This window comes from Stegodyphus dumicola, chromosome 2 (assembly GCF_044657685.1).
Source record: "Stegodyphus dumicola isolate Sdum_Otavi_A_Nest chromosome 2, ASM4465768v1".
NCBI lineage: Eukaryota > Metazoa > Arthropoda > Arachnida > Araneae > Eresidae > Stegodyphus > Stegodyphus dumicola.
In genome coordinates this window covers 237,358,970-237,378,207 of record NC_140769.1, presented here as the reverse complement: position 1 = coordinate 237,378,207, position 19,238 = coordinate 237,358,970, and the positions used below count along the sequence as shown (strand labels likewise).

The 19,238-nt window shown below is 33.8% G+C and overlaps 1 protein-coding gene across 2 annotated transcripts in view; it reads right to left on the bottom strand.

Moving 5' to 3' along the window:
* The window catches only part of LOC118197537 (puratrophin-1-like), a 329,078-nt gene that overhangs the window by 133,613 nt on the left and 176,227 nt on the right, over positions 1 to 19,238 (bottom strand). The window contains exon 1 of one of the 2 annotated variants that reach the window (XM_035369057.2): positions 3,607 to 3,759. The exons of the other annotated variant lie outside the window; for it this stretch is intronic. The gene's annotated coding sequence lies outside the window, so the exon portion shown is untranslated. Of the gene's footprint in view, positions 1 to 3,606; positions 3,760 to 19,238 lie in introns of those variants that run through there. 2 annotated transcript variants of the gene reach the window in all.

Below are 19,238 nucleotides of genomic sequence, written 5' to 3'. Positions count from 1 at the left end.
TATCCAGCAACTTTGATATGACGTCTTTATATTGCGAGTAAACCAACGCTGATAAATTAGCAAGCAGTTGTGCTTCGCTTAACGAACGTAATCCGTTATGCGATGGCTTTCATTACGCGGTGACACTATTTTCCACTCGTTATTATGGAAATTTAAAATCCAGTCCCGGGCTCAGTCATGCTGAAAATGCGTTATGCTGAACACAATACTGAAAACACTATCTCAGTTCAGCTTCAGACTGAATGCTCCAGCTCTTCCACTGAAGATAGAAGATTCAGTTCCCTTGCACAACTTCCTTTGCAGTAATTTTTTTTTTTTTTTTTTTTTTAGGGTTGGGTGGAAGTCCATGTTTCAAGAATTCGTCCGAAGTGGGTTTTGAAAGTCTTCTCTTTCTTCCAGGATGGATCTGAACAGTGTATTTCAGGCAAAAAATCCTCCACTCACTTTATCTCAACTTACTTGGGATAGTGCTACTTGGCTCTGACCTGGAACCCTTATTTCCACTGAAATAAATTTTCGCTGCAAGAAACGTGCTATCGGCCTAATTTCCACTACTTGAGAAAGTCCTTGATAGTTGCAGCAGGCACAAATCTTATATACTCTGCTTCGCCCCATCAGATAAATTTTCCTTTCGATTTTCACACGCTTCTGGTCACGAAAGGCTTGCACTTCTCTTCAGTGGCAATGTAATATTGAAAAATAAATATATTTGTCTCTTCGTTGCTTAGCTCCGTGTTTAACGTGTGACGAAAATCACAAACGGTTGTCAATGGCCGGACAGAGTTCGTTATGCAGAATCCTTTTTCTGTTCTTGCGCGCGCTCGTTATGCTGAACATTTGTTTAATTAAGCACCGTTATATTTAGATTACTATTCAGCCATCGTCATATATACACTTTCATGTGTTGGGTGATAAATTATCTTCGTCTTGTTTTACAACGATATTTCAAGGGCGAAATACTCAGGCCGATATGGTATTAAATTTACCTATGGTACCTATGTACTATCGCAACCATCTTAGGAAAAGTAGCCAAATTTTCAGAAAGTGACAAACTCTGGCAACAATGCGTATAACCATTCTATTGGCAACCATGCTCATAATAATAGTTTCACTCAAGCAACGCCGCCATGTCGTATACGTTCTGTTTTGTTGTATTCCACGATACACAAATCGTGATATTTTTTTGCCATAAACTTACGACCCACCAGCGGAAGAGCGCTAAAGTCGCTGAACACTGGGAGTTCGGTCTGAGGTTCGAATCCCGCGAACGGGCTGGCTGCATGGGCGTTTTCGTGGTTTTCCCCATGTATAACGTGTATACGAGCCAGTTTCCCTTAGAAGTCCTCCACGAAGGCATCCCTCTCCCTTAGGCAGATAGCCCTAGTGTGCTTTGCCGTAATTAAATAAACCAAAACAAACCTTAAACTTAGTTTTAAAATATAAACTTGTGCAATTCGCCAGCAATGGAAGAAACTGCAGTAAAATTCGACGGTAATACAGAATTTTGGTGCAAATTTTCTAAAGGAAAAAATAAGAAAATGCGTTTTCTAGATGGCCGCTGTTGCCGAAGTTGTTGGCCGCTGTTGTTGTAAGCCGATTCTCCGCAATTTGTAGAAGTATAACGAAAAAAAAAAGTTACAGAAAGATTCGAAGAAGAATGCAAGTGTTTTATAATTTAATAAAACTATGTTTTCTTTTCCTATGTTGATATTTCTTACCAAACTTATTATAAAAATATTGATGGTTTGGGAACCTTTCTAAAAAAGAAGGAGCGAAAACCAACATGCTAAGTAACTTTTACATTTTCCTCCGTAAAAACTGCCAAATTGTGCCAAGATGGTTACTAATTTCATATATATTTTGCAGTTTTACGTAAATAATCAAGCTTAACTGTTCTGTAACTTTTTGGTCGGGCGTAATAGTCATAGAACTTTTAACAGTACTAGAAGAACATAATTAAACCTTTATGCATTCATAGCAAACTGGGCATATCATAAACTTCGCAAAGGTTATTACTAAAAAATGAATTTATTATTATTTCATATGTTTATAAGATTTTAAGTTAATTTTTCTTGTTCTGAATGTAGAGTCACAATTTCTCATTCGTCTTTCCTCGATAACGATCTAAGAGTTAGTTATCTGCCCACTTCTCATCTATCTCCTTAAAGAGGAAACTCATTATGCAGATTATATGCATTGCATCGTGTATACAAGCAAGTATTTCTTCATTATGTCTTGTTGAATTGTAATGCAATTTATCGCAATAAAAAAAGAAATGGATAAATAATGGGAAAAAAAAAAAAAAAAAAAAAAAGAAGAAGAATTTAAAGGACCCCTCGTACGCACCGCATTGATCAGAACGTTAAAACGGCATGAAGACGACCCTGGACGTTTAAAAGGCTTTTTTACATAAGAGGAAAAAAATACTTGCATAAGACGACCTCGCTTACAATAGCTTGATATATTTATTAAAGGTGCTCTACAAGAAAATAATTAAGTTGCCTTAATATCGTATTTAAAGCTCTCAGTATGTAAATTCGGTCTGAAATGGTATTAAAGTTAAAATGTATTTTGTATTTTCGAATATACAGGCGTAATCAATCATTCGATAATTTCCTGCTCGAACGTAAACATAGTTAATCATCCATACAACTTCGAACAGAATTAGAACAAGCGGCATACTTGTATTCATCAGTTTAAAAGCAAATAATAATTATGTTGTACAATATAAAAATAACAACAATTTTCTTGAACGAACAAAAAGCTGCTGATTTTCAGCCATCTGGGAATTTCAGAATTTAAAGAACATATTAAGGAGAGGAAAAAGAACACTATAAATTGTTAAAAATTTAACCCAATACCCAGAATGCGACATGATGACAGAATTCAGAAAGTCCACATATGGAATTAAATAAAAAGAGCAGTGGGGTCAACAAAAAGTCATAAAGAATAAATGAAAAAAAAAAAGGGAAGAAGCTGATTACTTTTTATACTTAATACATTCAGTGCGTACCAGTTCACCACTTCAAAGTAATCACTTATAATTTCGTTTAATTTAACACATTACGTAATTTGTCAGCAAACGTTTTACTCGCCTGACCCGATATATCCATACAGGGAAACATTAAAATATTTATGCAGATGGTTCATTATACAAAAGTTCTTTTAACCAAAATGTGTGCGAGTTAAAGAGCGGTATATGGAATGTGCTGAATTTCTGCTTGGTTAGGCACTGTTAATTTCATTGGATATCGCAAAACAAATATTTACATGAGTCAGGGTGATTCATTATCGGCTTCAAATTGTACAAATCTCAGAAAGCGTTTCATGTGGCATATCACAACACGTTCTTTGTACAATGAATACTTAACACATTAGACAAATATAAATAAGAAAGTGCGTTCTATTCTGCATACATACATACACAATTAAAAAACAAACTGCACAACCGTGTGGAATCGAAAATACCATAATTATATTTCGCCGACAGGAAGAATAAAAGACAGCCATGTAGGTTCAGATACAGTAATATGTGGAACCGGAAATCCCCAGTTCAAGCACATTCGCTTAAGGAAAGATAAATAAACAAGTACTTCTTCCACTTACCGATCAAGCTCTCCAGATTCTGAGAAAGAATTTTGGCACGTGTTTTATTCCACAGAAAAGTTGGTTCCCCTCAGGAGGTCAGATTCCACGCACAGTAGCCAAACTTCGCGCTTTCGCGATCTTTCAATGACTGAGTTACTTCCGGCGGGTGACAAATCGCGGCATTCATTGTTGACAACCGCAACGCTTCATAATAAAGTGCGGTGCTGCCCTCTAGTGTCAACGCTTGAAGTTATCACAAAATTTACCGCGATTTTTTTTTTAAAGGGGGGGAACGTAATCTTACTTCATATATTCAATGATATAAAAAAGATGAAAGACAGACTCCCGATTAGTCGTGGCAACGACGACGATGTCCTCGGTTAGTCAGACAGCAATTGAAACGGTATGAACTTTTCCATCGTTCCACAATTTTTTTCTTTTGTTTTTCTTTTTACGAGGCCTACCTAATTCGCCTCCGGGTTAATCAGAATTTGACTGTAAACAGCTGTTTCTTCGGATTATATAAGTACCCTCTCAGCAACAACAACAAAAAAGTGAGAGACTTTTTAAAATGAGAAAGTGGCTCAAGAGCTGTTCAAGAACTGCAAATAGATAAATAAACGCATATCGAGATGCGATAATAAAACATTAAAGCAGTAAACAAATAGAAAGATGGGGAACAGAACTAAAATAGAATACTCATGTCCAGAAATATTTATTATTATAATAATGAATACTTGGAACTGATGTATGCCCACAGTATCCAATTTTATATACTATTAGCCGGAGCGCTCCAGATTCCGTCTACGCTGGGGACCTCCCCCCCAGCTTTCAGAAAATTCCTTCCCCCCACACACAGACAAAAATTAGGTCTTGAAAGCTGTTGCACAAATTAAGTTGGTTGTCTTTTCCTTATAACTGGGTAATGACTATTTCATTATGTAACTGGGTAATGACTATTTCAGTAATGAAATGTTTAAATAAAAGATAATCCGATGGTACAAGATCGGAGCTAAATGAGGGATGTGACATCACTACCCAACCAAGTTCCAATAATTTCGTACGTTGTTAATGGTGTGCTAAGCCTCACACTGTCGTGGTGGAACACGATTCCTTTGCGATTTGACAATTCTGGCATTTTCTCTTTGGTTGCTACCTCCAGCTTCATAAGTTGTTGGCAGTATACATCTGAGATGATCGCTTGATTGCTTCGAAGCAGCTTAGAATATACAACCCTTTTGTAACCGTACCAAATAGACAGCATGATCTTTTTTTGATGCAATTTAGTTGGTTCATCATGCTGGGATCGTGATCTTTTCGATTAATACTATTGTAGATGATTCATCACCAATGATAATTCGTTTAAAAAGAAAGGTCGACTGAAATTCGTATCGCAAATATTGATTCGTTGTGCTAAATATGTCTTTTCATGCAAAACCCAAATATCAAGCTTCTTAACGAATCCAAGCTATTTTACGCGATTTTCAGTTAGTTGCTTCGTGTAATACATTCAAACGTTTTGCAATCTCTCGAGCAGGTATATGACGATTCGATTCAATTATGGCTTTAATATTGTCATCATCAACTTAGTAGGTCGGCCAGAACGTTGGTCATCTGCAAATGAAAATTCTCTAGAACGAATTTTTTTGTAACCAATTCGGACACATGCACTCTGTTAAGCAATCAACATATCATACACTTCGTATATCTCTTTGTAAGCCTCAGTTTCTAACCTTTGTGAAAATAAAAAAGTAAAATACTTCGAACATGTTTATTTTTGCACCGCTTGTTAAAACTGACCGTAAACTAATTGTTGTACACAGAATTTGTTTCTACAGCAACTTAAAAATATTAGCTGCCAAATATCATAAGAAAAGAAATTATAAGATTGACAGAAGAATAACAAAACGAATATAATGCTATCTATTTGTGCAAACCGAAATTAATTTCTCGCCAGCCCAACACATATTTGTTGATCTTAAACATTTCTTAAATGATTATTATTTTGAAAACTCTTCTCATTACTGGCAACACTAACAACAATTGCGAGGGGGAAATGCAGGTTATTTGGACCTTTGTTCTCCAGGTTATATTTTAAAATTAAACTCAGAAATTTCAAAAGGGCCGTTTATCGTCCACTAGCAAACAATAGAAATAAAACCGAAATGTTTCGTTTTAATATGGAATTTTTTCCTTATGTCACTGCGATTATAATTTAGTTAATATTCGTATTTTTCATTCAAAAATTTTGAAGAATTAAAGAAGGTGTAACAAAAGTATACATATATATTGAAATCAAAAGTTGATTTTTTTAATACTACATCTAATGTAAGAAACATTTTTTCTTCTCAATTTATTTTCATACAGCAGTGCAGAATTTTGTTATTCTTTCACCTGTATTCTTCACCTGTTCCGACGATCCACATGACTAAACCCTATAAAATAAAGCAGATGAAAAATGCCAGCCAAAAACATGTACTGCTGTATCCGCTCTCTAAGCTATTGGGTTAGGGTCATGCATTGGTGTTATTTAAATACTGAAGGCCAAACAGTAACAAGTACTTAAAAAGATTTTTTTTTTGTTGTTTTTTTGTCTCTACATTCTGATATTAACAAGAAACATAACGAAAAGGCAAATCTGTTTTCTTTTCTTGTGATTTTTTTAACTTGTTTTTTCCGGTGTTTTCTTGTGGCCTTTTCCTGTTTATCTTGTGTGTTTGCTCTCTTTTCTAGTATTTTTCTAGAGGTTTTTCTTGCTCTTCCTTTTTTCTTTAGGGCGGAGTCTTTTTTTTTATTTTTTATTATCATTATTTTTGTTAACTTTATTTTTTCGGTTTTAATTCAAAATCTCTATTTTTATATCCATTTTTATTATATTTCATTTTATTATTTTTTAAATTTTTTAACATCTATCTAAACGCTTTTTTTTTCAAACCTTACATATAAATAGCATTTTAATGCTTTTCTATCATATTTTCCAAAAAGAAAATTATACTTTATGTTCGAAAATAAGGAACGGGGGGAGACTTTTTCTTTCATAAATAAACATTTCAAAATGTTACAACAATATATAGATTTTTATCCGCCACTGTGAACATTACTCGCATTTCAAACAAGAAACATAACTAGCGTTTATGTTCTTGACCGCGAAATGCGCAACATAAAGAGCACCGTTGTTCCCGTTTTTCTCTCTTTTAATGGATCATTTCCTTTCATTGCACTCATTCTCAACATCTTTCATACTCTCTTAGGGGGAGTAATACGAACATTTACAACTTTTAGCTATTTTTATACATTTTGAGGCGCGGTTTTCATGGTTTTCAAATCGCTCATCCGCCCTTTAATTTTTCACCAACTCCAACAAAAAGAGAGTTGCATAACGATATTTTTGTATCATATGTAGAACCAAATTGTTTCAGAAAAACTTACATTCGCCAAGGTCAGTGTTGCTGTAAGAGAAGTATATATCGTCTTCCCTATGCTTCTTACACAAACATAGGTCACAGCACGTTTAACGATGGTGTCAACTTCCTTTTTCATGTGGTTGTAATGTAAAACTATTTTTAGCCTCCGTTCCTGAGATGCAGATGTTTTATCATCGTTACGCACACACACACAAATTATGATATTCGGATTCTCCTCCTTAAGTGTACATGACACTAATGCTGCAAAAATTTAATGGTATTTTTCCTAAGAGATTCTTTATTTGCAGGTAAAAAATAAAAGAATAATATTTAGTTAGTCAGCAGAAATATAAAATGTTTACCGAAATTTAATCCATTTCGAGCCGATTTGAGTTGTAAGAATTTTAATTCTCCTCCCAATTATATTATTTTTATTTATTTACATACAAAATTGAATGTACAATGAAAATTTGATATTTTCTTTAAGGGGGAAAGGTTTGAAAAAGCATTTATTGCAGTTTTAAAAAAAAGTTAATAATTTTTGTATATTAACACCGGAATTTATTAATGTAGTTTCGTAACTGCCATTTTTAGTCCAAAGGGGGCAATTTGCCCTGAGGGACTATTATTTTCGTCTTGGCATTTTGTGTTGGTTCACTATAAATGTCACTTTTCAAATAATGTCTTGTCACCAGATATTATCGCCTGTAATTTAAAGAAATTAAATAATGAAGAATCCGCATAAATGTATGTATGTTTCTCGCAGGGTGATTAAACAACGATAAACGGTGCCTAGAGCCATCCAATTTCGAATAACGTACCTTTCCACCCGAATATGGGCACCTGGAAGCCCGAATTTGGATTTTGTTATATTATCCGTTTCATATTTTGTAAACCTTTAACGAATTTTTGATTAACAAACTCAAGGATTTCAAAGGGAGCAATGGAAACGTTGAACAGAAAAAACGTTTTTATCTCCAGCGCGTGAGACTGTGTATCGGAAATTCTAAAGATATGCTCAATTTAAAATTATTTTGCGATATTGTTGTTGAACTGAATTTTATGGCTTAAGCGCGAAGAACGTGATATGTAATAAATAAAGGTAGGACACAAAACGTTAAAAAAACGCTCCTTTGGATGAAATTTAAAATTTGAAACCTTTCCGTTTTTTTTTTTTTTAATTTTTTATTATTTTATTATTTTTTGTATTATTATTTTTTAAGGATTTTTAACTTTTTTATGTTCTTTCTTGTTAATAATTATGTAATAGAACTCAAACTACTTAATATATTTTACAAACAACTATTAAAAACTTGGGGATGGAAAATTCTTAAGCAACATTAATTTATAAAATTCCTTTAAATTTCCATTTAGTTTTAAAAAGGAGGGACATAGCAGAAGTACGCATTTTATGAGAGACTCCCCTCTTTTTGTTGTTAAAAACCCTCTGGCAATGATTTAATTTCTTAATTGACAGCCAGTTAACTAGACAGCATAAATAAAGCTGGAAATTTTACTTTTAAAAGAATAAATATTACATTGGGATTTGGTGTTTCTAATTCGTTTCTGTGTTGCCGTAAGAGGGCGCTCCGCTTCTTAAAAAAGGAATGTTAGTTTTGTTTACGTTATTGAGGAAAAAAGAACCACCGATGGCTTCCGGGCTTGTTTTAAAATAAATGATCATTTTGTAATCTTTAGTGTTGTCTTCTATTAGGATTATATATATATGATCGGACTAAACTACCAGCGTTCAGTGACTTTACCTCTTGGCAGCTGGTGGGCTAGTGGGATCGGAAGAATCGTCTCGGTCAAACCGCTGATTCCCTGGACTGTTTTCTTTCTTCAACTTTAGTTCTGAGATTCCCAAAAACTTCCTTCCTACATACAACTATCAATGAAATTCTAAAATTAAAAAAAAAAAAAAAAAAAAAAAAAAAAAAATGCTAGGGTAGAGTGAAAAGAATCGAACGAGGAGCGAGATCGGAAGAATCGACTCAATCGAACCGCTAATTCTGAGGACTGATTTCTTTCAACTGTAGCTCAGCGATTCCCTAAAGCCTCCTTACTACATTCAACTAACAATAAAATTCTAAAATAAAGAAATGTTCAAAAAAATAAAACTAAAACTTTTAACATGGGAGGATAAACATTCTTCTCTTCCCTAAAATGAGAATCGAAATTTTATGAGAATCTTTGAACAAAGGTCCTCGGCAGAGGTTAAATTGCGCCGGTGCATCTTAGTTTTTGGGATAAATTATAATTCTAGTATTTTCATTAGTGACGTTTTAACCAATGTGCATTGGGGTGCTGGAAAAAGAATGGTTTTTAATCTATCATGCCTTGCAGTAGTACAATTCAGTAGTACGGGCTATTCAGAATTTAAATTAAACCGGAGACCGGTTGAGCTATTTCTTGTTTTTTGTTTGAAACTGGAATTCTTGCCGAAACTCCAAATAAATTAAGATCCAGTACTATATTTTATTATTTAATAATTTACCAATTATTTAATAACTTAATATATTTTTATTTATCTAATTATATTTTATTAAATTTTAATATTAATTAATTATTTTAATCATTAATTATTTAAAATTAATTGTTTAATTAATAATGATTTTACTAGTAACAATACTAAAAGAGCTATTGCTTGTTTTTGACGAATCAACGTTCGCTCGCTCTGTAAGGTATTTCTCCCGCTTTCTTAGCATGCCTTCGTGGTGTGGTGGTCAGCACACTCGGCGCGTATTCGAGAGGCCCGAGTCCCAGCGAGGGCATTGCTCCTTTTTCATCTCTCCTGCTTTCAAAAAATACCTAATGTCTCTACAGTTCAATAGAATAAATCTGTTCCTTAAATCAGCTTATGAGCGAACAGCACATCTCTAATCTGAATCATATTGGAAACATTAATTAGCGTGACGATATATCAAAAATTAACGATTATATATGAATTTATAAAATCATTTACATTACCATTTGAATTAATATCGCAAAATAACAATCTAAGTTCAGTTATCGCAGTCAATACCAGTGATTAACGCATTCACATTAGTGTAAGTTAAGAAGTGGGTAAGACCATTAGGACATTGACTGATCTCATCTGATCGTCTATCACTAAACCACATAAAAAGTGTTTAGTATCTTAATTACTGAAAAATGTCGTATCTCATTTGAATATCTAAATGAAGATTTAGAAATTATGTCAAGAGCTTAAAAAAACAGCATTCAAAGCACAGCAATGCGGTAAGAATGAATGCCCAAAAATATTAAAAAAATGGTATGTCTGGAGGACTAATTCACGGACGTCAATCAGCAAGAACATGTCTGGTAATTTTTTTTAAGAGGCGAGCGAAAATGGATGACTAATAGGTATTTCTATAACCACTGACAGAACTACAGGTGGTTCAAATCAAAAAGTTGCCTTCGTCCCAACAAATAATTTAACTTGCAGCCTTGCGGCCATCTTTCACTAGTTTGTCATCGTGTATAACTCAAACGAAAGTTGTTGGAAGTTCTGAGGGCAAATATCGTGAGGCTGTTGGGAGGTGCCAACAAAATCTCAACTTCTAGGAAGGCAAGAATTCAATCTGGCAAACATCAGATGTAGGAGAGGAAACATATTTGAAAATTAAAAACTGAAGAGATTTATGACATAGAGTGAACGTGTTAATAACATGTCTTTTTGTCGCAAGAGATGGTACTTTTCATGGTTGATTAAGTATGGTGTAGAAACAAAAGGCTTTTGATGCCAAATGAAATGCATACTTTTTTTTCCCCCACTTTAAAACTGAAAAGGCAACAGAAAATAATAATTAGTGTACTCGTTTTTATAAAATGGTTTTTATAAAATGCTTCAATTAATTTTTTTAAGAATATAAAACGATGGAAACATAACTTTACTTTCTTAAAAATATCTCAAAATGGTTAAATTATCAAAAATAATAGCAATAAGAAGATTATACATCATAATAACAGTCCGTTTCATAGCTGATTATATTTTTTAGTAATCTTTATAAACAGTTACAGATTTTAAGTAAATACAATTTTAATTTTTATACATTGGTTTACAGGTTCTAAGCGGTAATTCTTATAATAAAATGATACTTTTTTCGCATAATCTGCGTAGTAAAGTAACTCAAATTGACTTACATTTGTTGAGTGAAACAATAATCGGAAGTTCAAATCAACTTTATATGATTATTTTTTACGACCTCATTAATCTTGACAAATATGATAACCAAAATGTTCTTAAGTAATGAGTTACAATGAATGTTAATCACTAGGATTACTTAACCCATAAATTATGTGAGCAGGATGAAGCATGAACAATGACGTATATATAATGTTGTGAATTTTGAATATATGCACATGATTTTAGTTAAATTATGTGTGGACTTGTAATATTTTTTGTATAATGTAACATGAAATGCTTGAAAGAGGCGATGCTCTACCGGAAAATTAAGAATACAGGGGCAAGTCTATTTAACATTCAGGATAGCTAATTATTTAAATTGGCGAAATATCGTCATGCTTGCGACAGCTTTGGCGACTGAGAGTTGTAGTAAAATTTGTTACAGATTTTTAGTTACAGATTACAGATTTTAAGTAAATACAATTTTAATTTTTATACATTGGTTTACAGGTTCTAAGCGGTAATTCTTATAATAAAATGATACTTTTTTCGCATAATCTGCGTAGTAAAGTAACTCAAATTGACTTACATTTGTTGAGTGAAACAATAATCGGAAGTTCAAATCAACTTTATATGATTATTTTTTACGACCTCATTAATCTTGACAAATATGATAACCAAAATGTTCTTAAGTAATGAGTTACAATGAATGTTAATCACTAGGATTACTTAACCCATAAATTATGTGAGCAGGATGAAGCATGAACAATGACGTACATATAATGTTGTGAATTTTGAATATATGCACATGATTTTAGTTAAATTATGTGTGGACTTGTAATATTTTTTGTATAATGTAACATGAAATGCTTGAAAGAGGCGATGCTCTACCGGAAAATTAAGAATACAGGGGCAAGTCTATTTAACATTCAGGATAGCTAATTATTTAAATTGGCGAAATATCGTCATGCTTGCGACAGCTTTGGCGACTGAGAGTTGTAGTAAAATTTGGCGAGAAATCGTCAGAAGTCGCCAAACTTGGCGACAATTGAGTCCGGTTCGTGTATAACTGGGTATTGTAATTGTATAACTATAATTAATCTCTATATGTAACTACAACCGTATCCGGTCCTCATATGCCTTCCAATAATTTGGAAAAGTGGAAGGTACTAGGAATTTCTCGACGTCCAGGGAAACTTTACAAGACCAAAGAAAGCATCCGTTGCTGAGTTTAGTTCAGCGTGAGCTCAGAGTAATTTCACCTTTTAGATGCGCGTTTCACTGCATTTTGTTTAAAAAGCTCTTAACAGTGTAACTACTAATTGTGCTCTATGATACTGAGAAGAGCTGGACGAGTGCTTTTGTGGAACGTTCCAGAACTGTAAAGTTCTTCTTCGGGTAAAAATAAATTTTATCAAGCTATCATCGGTTCTGAGTGCATTCAATACATTACGAACTCGTAAATACGCAACAATAAATTTTTAGTCAATCGTTTTGAACACTTACGAACACTGAGTAGTTTTCATTTTTATGAAAAGTGATGATAGGAAAAGCAACGCCACGAATAAATGGAATGAAAGCATTTTACGTTATCTTAAAAGCAGAAAGATGATTAATGCTTAAAAACTGATGTTTGGGTCAAACAAATACCAGTCCTGCTGACGGGGCGATAAAACGTAAGAAACTTGCATGTGTTGGAAAACAAGAGCTATTAATTTTCATTAAATGTGGTAAATAAAGGTTTTTATTTCCTGTAAGCAATGACCGCTTTGTGCTGCGCACTGATTTCTGGGAATTTTCCAACATGCTTTTACATGTTACGCAAAAATTACTGCAGAATACTACCATACAAAAACATTCAAGATAATTCCAACAACATCGCCCATGACGATTGTATCCACAGTTTTGGTGCGTGCAACAATAAGAAAAATTAGAGAAAATATTAATGTAGTCATACTGATGTTTTCTGGTTCATAAAAGCGGATGCGTCGTTTAAGATGGTGTTGTTTGCATAACTAATGCAGCCTATTTGATTGATCGTGTATACTTTCGTTTATTAATCAAGTTTCAATTTAAATGCCGATGCCCAATATTCTTTTATAGTGCTAGAACTTGAATGAATTTTAATCAAACAGAAACTATGAAAGTGTTTCCTTCTTCGTGGTTTACCTGTACAGAGGAATCTCGGTAAAAAGCCATAACCAAATCAGCATATTTAAAACAGAGTTTCCGTAACTGGCCTGCAATACAAACGGAATCCTCCATGCTCTACTTAAGATTTTCAGGGGCTGACAGTCCACAGTTTGTCCTAACACACAGTGCACGGCTTATAAATTGAATGACTACCTTGAGAAAAAAGAATAACGTTGGAATGCACAGCTCTCTGGATCTACGTTCTATTGAATTGAAATGGCTCAGAAAGCTAAACTCTAGCGCACGAACCTTTCTCCGTCATCATTCTGGAACTCGCAGATTTCAATTCACAGTTGAATGGATTCCTCTGTTAACACTGAAATTCTGTATGTCATTTCGTGATGATAACATGCCACGCTATCTATATTTAGGATAGTACCCACGAATCGGTACATAAGAAAACTAAAAGCTGATATTTTCTTCCGATGCTGTTCCTGACGGATAGGCTGCTTGCATAGGTTGTTCGAGGTTTCTCCGTGTGACTATGCAAAGATATCATCTTTGTAATCTGAAATGCTGCATTTTTTAATAAACAAAACCCGATCCATGGAGTAAATGTCAGGAAGAACTGGATTAGACGCCATTAGAGTTTGGGCTTCCTGTGCGTAGTACTCGGGAGAAGACAGTGGTAAGCAAGGATAAATTTATATAACTTTTTTGACAACGGTATTGTGCCCTTGTCTCGCATCACTATCACCTGCCTAAGAGAAGAGACGGTTTCGTGAAGAATTTTCTGACAGACACAATTTCGTATTCGCGTTATATATGGAGAAAACCGCGCTCAAACAGCTCTTCCATACCTTCGAACAGGGGTAGAATTAAAAGTATTTATTTATCCGTTCTTACTCAATGGTCATCAAACAGCCTCAGGTAGGTTAGCCGATTTCTATTCCAGCTGGCTTTTACAAGAGTCTTTTACAAGAGAGTTATTTTTTTTTTAGTCCAAAAGGGCTTTGTCCCTGAAGGACTATTGTTTCCGTTTCGCGATTTTGCGTTGAATCACTATAAACAGCGAATCACTTTTCAAACTGTTGCCATCAAATGTTTGAGTCCTCGATTATATTTGAAGAAATTAAATAACGAAAAAGCTGCATAAATGTATGTATATTTCTCGCATTGTGATAAAACAACGGTACCTAGAGACATCGAATTTTGAATGACGTAATCCTCCTACGAATATGAGCATGTGGAAGACCAAATTTTAAAATTGGAATTTGTTTTATTATCGATTTCATATTTTGTAAAGCTTTTAACGAAATTTTGAGTAACAAACTCAACGATTTAAAAGTGAGCAATGGCAACACTCTATGGGGGGGGGGGAAACCTTTTATCTCCAGCGTGTGGAACTGTGTATCGGAATTTCTAAAGACAGGCTCATTTTAAAATTATTTTGTGACATTGCTATTGAACTGAATTTTATGGTTTAAGTGCAATGAACATGAAATTTAATAAATAAAAGTAACATACAAAATGTTTAAAAAAAACCCTTCTTACACCTTTCAGATTTTGATTCCCCCTCCCCACCAAATATTGCGTCTAACGTAAATAATAGCCATCTTCTTTTCGAAAGTCCTCCAAGAACGCATCCCTTCCAATAAGACAGTAGTTCTAGCATACTTGGATATAATGAAACAATCCATCTCAGATCCATTCATGAATATGCATCTATCTTGCCCTTCTATTATTTTGTATAATAACCTGAATGTTTATTAAGGAATAATCTGAATGTTTATTTTCGCATTTTAAATTATAGTTTAGTAATTTTTTTTTTTTTTTTTTTTTTTTTTGGGCACGCAGATTTAAAAAAAAAAAAAAAACTGAAATGTTTCAGATTTTAAATTACGTCCAAAGGGGCGTTTTTTAACATTTTGTGTGTTACCTTTCTTTATTAAATATCATGTTCCTCGCACTTAAACCATAAGATCCAGTGCAACAGCAATATCGCAAAATAGTTGTAAAACGAGCATATCTTTAGAATTTCCGATACAGAGACTCACGCGCTGGAGATAAAAATGTTTTTTCTGCACAACGTTGCCATTGCTCGCTTTGAAATCCTCGAGTTTGTTAATCAAAAATTCGTCAAAGTTTTAAAAAATAGGAAATCGATCATAAAACAAATTTCAAATTTGGTCTTCCACATGCTCATATTCGTTGGAGGATTACGTTATTCAAAATTCGATGACTCTATGTACCGTTGTTTTATCACAATACGAGAAATATACATACATTTATGCAGATTTTTCATTATTTAATTTCTTCAAATATAATGCAGGACTCTAACATTTTGTGGCAACAGTTTGAAAAGTGAACCGACATTTATGAGTCCGACGCAAAATGCCAAAACGAAACTAATAGTCCTTCGGGATTCAAATCCCTTTGGACTAAAAAAAAAAAAAAAAAAAGAAAAAAGAAAAGAAAAGAAAAGAAAAAGAAGTAATATTTCAGTTCACACTATTTTTATGACATATCGTTCTAGGCTTCAAGTAGTTCACAGTGCATGGCTGGAAAGCTCCATAAGCACTCCGGAAAGCCTGACTCTCCAATAAAAAAATTCTAGTAATGTTCTGAGAACAGACCTTAATTTGATCAGAAACAAATTGTCTGTTCTTACATATTTAGAAAAATTTATTATTTAATCAGGATGGGCATATTTAATCCGATTTTTCACTTTTGATCATCATCCACTTACGGTGCATGAGTTAATTTTACCTTTAAAAAGTCATATAACCATTACAAACCAGAGATTCAGTAGCAGAGCAATATAGGTCAATCCTTTTTTAAATTGAAAAAGAATTTCAACTGAGACAATCATTCAACGAAATACATAAATCTTTAAAAAATGCCACTTCCGGAATTGGGTAAATTCTTTTTCTCTTCTTCCCTTTCTGCTACTTTTGTCCTTATGTGGGAAACTGCAGGTCTGAAAGGGTTACGGAAGGAATGCCGTGAGATTTACCTGTGACCGTCAGCGCACTCCAGAAAAGGGTGATGAGCACTGGAGTGAGCGCCCGCAGCAATGTGAACGACATCCAAAGAGCGGCGAAGCCCTTCCTTCGGAGCAGGGTCAGAGGTCGGGCATGCGCCCTCGCACTCACAGCGTGGGCAGCCGACTCTTGTCTTTGTCTTATTTCGCGCCAAACCGTCGCGTCACGTGTCGATAAGTATCAACACGTTGAGGAAGAAGTTCCTAGAGGAGAATTTGTCGGATATTTACCTTCATAAGTATAGCTATGAATATTCTCCATGTATAAAAAAGGGTTGGGCTTTATAATGAAGTCACCATAATAGGCCAATAAAATAAAAAGTTCCGCAACAGACACAAATGATGATCAGCGAAAGTTGCTGCGGGGCTGACAGATGAGGGATAAGTTAATACATTATGGAAAAAATCGTTTCAAGGATCTAATAGACTGTGATACTTCAGAACAAATGTTCAATAATAGCAAATGACTAAACACGAACAATCTTCGTGAAGAAAATCACACGGAAACTTATTATTATTTTTAAATGGCCGGGCATTTCATAATGGAAGCACTTAATAGATGGCCATCGTTGCCTCCTATGAAGGGACGGACAGTTACAACGGTGCCTTCTCCGGGATTCGAACTTGGGCCCATCGCTACGGCAGTGAGGGTCACTAACCAACCTACCGGCATACGGAAAATTTCAAAGTTACCCATTTAAAGTATTACGACTGGCATACTCTGGTCGACTGAAGAAGATACAGGTCAGGAGGTGGACAGCTTGTGCTGCTAAAAAGTTTAAGCTTGGGATCAAACGATTTCAATTAAAAAAAAAAAAAAAAAAACAGGGAAATAATGGTGACGAGTCTTGTTTTTCGAGGTAAGTCTGGCCATCGTCATACATAAGTAAATCAACATGAAATCATTCTTCTCGACTGAAATATATTCTCCAAGAAACTTTCTAGACATGAATCCACACTGGAATAAGAAAGTTCTACCCTTATATTAAGTCCACGCGTTTGAAAAACAGAAAATAATATGGTAGAAGGTGGATGTCATGAAGCGTATTAGGAAGATCAAGCAAGAAATCGAACCATACGTATTTACATTTATTCCATTTCGAATAGTATACTGCTTTGTTCTGTGTTAAAAAAGACAATAGCATCAAGTTGATTTAACAACACGCAAAGTTAAATTTAACAACACGCAAAGTTAAATTCGAATAGTATACTGCTTTGTTCTGTGTTAAAAAAGACAATAGCATCAAGTTGATTTAACAACACGCAAAGTTAAATTTAACAACACGCAAAGTTAAATTCGAATAGTATACTGCTTTGTTCTGTGTTAAAAAAGACAATAGCATCAAGTTGATTTAACAACACGCAAAGTTAAATTTAACAACACGCAAAGTTAAATTCGAATAGTATACTGCTTTGTTCTGTGTTAAAAAAGACAATAGCATCAAGTTGATTTAACAACACGCAAAGTTAAATTTAACAACACGCAAAGTTAAATTCGAATAGTATACTGCTTTGTTCTGTGTTAAAAAAGACAATAGCATCAAGTTGATTTAACAACACGCAAAGTTAAATTTAACAACACGCAAAGTTAAATTCGAATAGTATACTGCTTTGTTCTGTGTTAAAAAAGACAATAGCATCAAGTTGATTTAACAACACGCAAAGTTAAATTTAACAACACGCAAAGTTAAATTTTCGGTATTTAATTTAAGAAAAATATTCTCAAGTATACTTCAAAATTATAGGCAATTTTTAACCACTGATCTTTAAATAAAAATATTATTTCAAAAATATTCCCTATTAACAGAAAGTAAGCCTAAACAAGTTTCTGCAAGCAGTTTATCACATATAACATTGATGGTAAGACAATTTATCAGAGATAGCACAGCAAATGACCATCATGGTAATAATGAGATTACTTTCCTTTTAAAACAAATTGCTAGCTGCTAGAATTCAATTTAAGCTGTTAATGTTTTATCAAGTCAGAACATATTTTGAGATATTTCTCACTAAACCTGCCTGAAATGTTCTATTCACTTAATAAGTCTGTTAAGAATAGCAAATGAATGTATGTCAAATGAGTATTACAATATTTCTGAAGCTATGTTTTTTAAAAAACTTTCACTTAACTCGCAGTCTGCACAATCATAACTTACTGCTAATAAGTTTAGTGATAACCAAGAATGAACAAATTCATTTTTCCTGTAGCAAATTCCTATCACGCTGCCTTTACAGCTTAATTCAAGCGTCAAAGCGAAGTTAATGTTAATTAATATTTTTCCTCCCCATACAGTGCTGCCATTGCTCGCTTTGAAATCGTTGAGTTTGTTAATCAAAATTACTTTAAAGTTTTACAAAATATAAAACAGATGATAAAACAGATTCTAAATTCGGGCTTCCAGATGCCCATATTCGAGTAGAGGACTAATTTATTTAAAATTGGTTGTCTCTAGGTGCCGTCGTTTTTTCATAATTCGAGAAACATACATAAATTGAAGCAGTTTTTCATTATTTAATTTCTTTAAATATAATGCAGGACTCTAATATTTGGTGGCAACAATTTGAAAACTGAAACGCCATTGATAGTGAACCAACGCAAAATGCTAAAACTAAATTAATAGCCCAGAAGAGCTAACGCTCCTTTGGACTAAAAATTCTCTAAAAGAGAGAACTCGAGTGAAATACTAAAACGAACCTATGTAAATAAAGAGTGATAAAGCGGTATTCGAGAACATATGTGAATATATTTAATATTTTGAATTATTTATGACTTACTACAGCTTAACTGCTTAAAAACTGTATTTTATTGCTACTATAATAACTCCCGAAAAGGATGCCTGTAAAATGTTATGTCACCGGCTTGTTTTCTGGCACTTGGTGTGTTATGTTATGTAGCTTGTATGAACGTAAATTTTTTTTATGTAAACGTAATTTTTGTTAT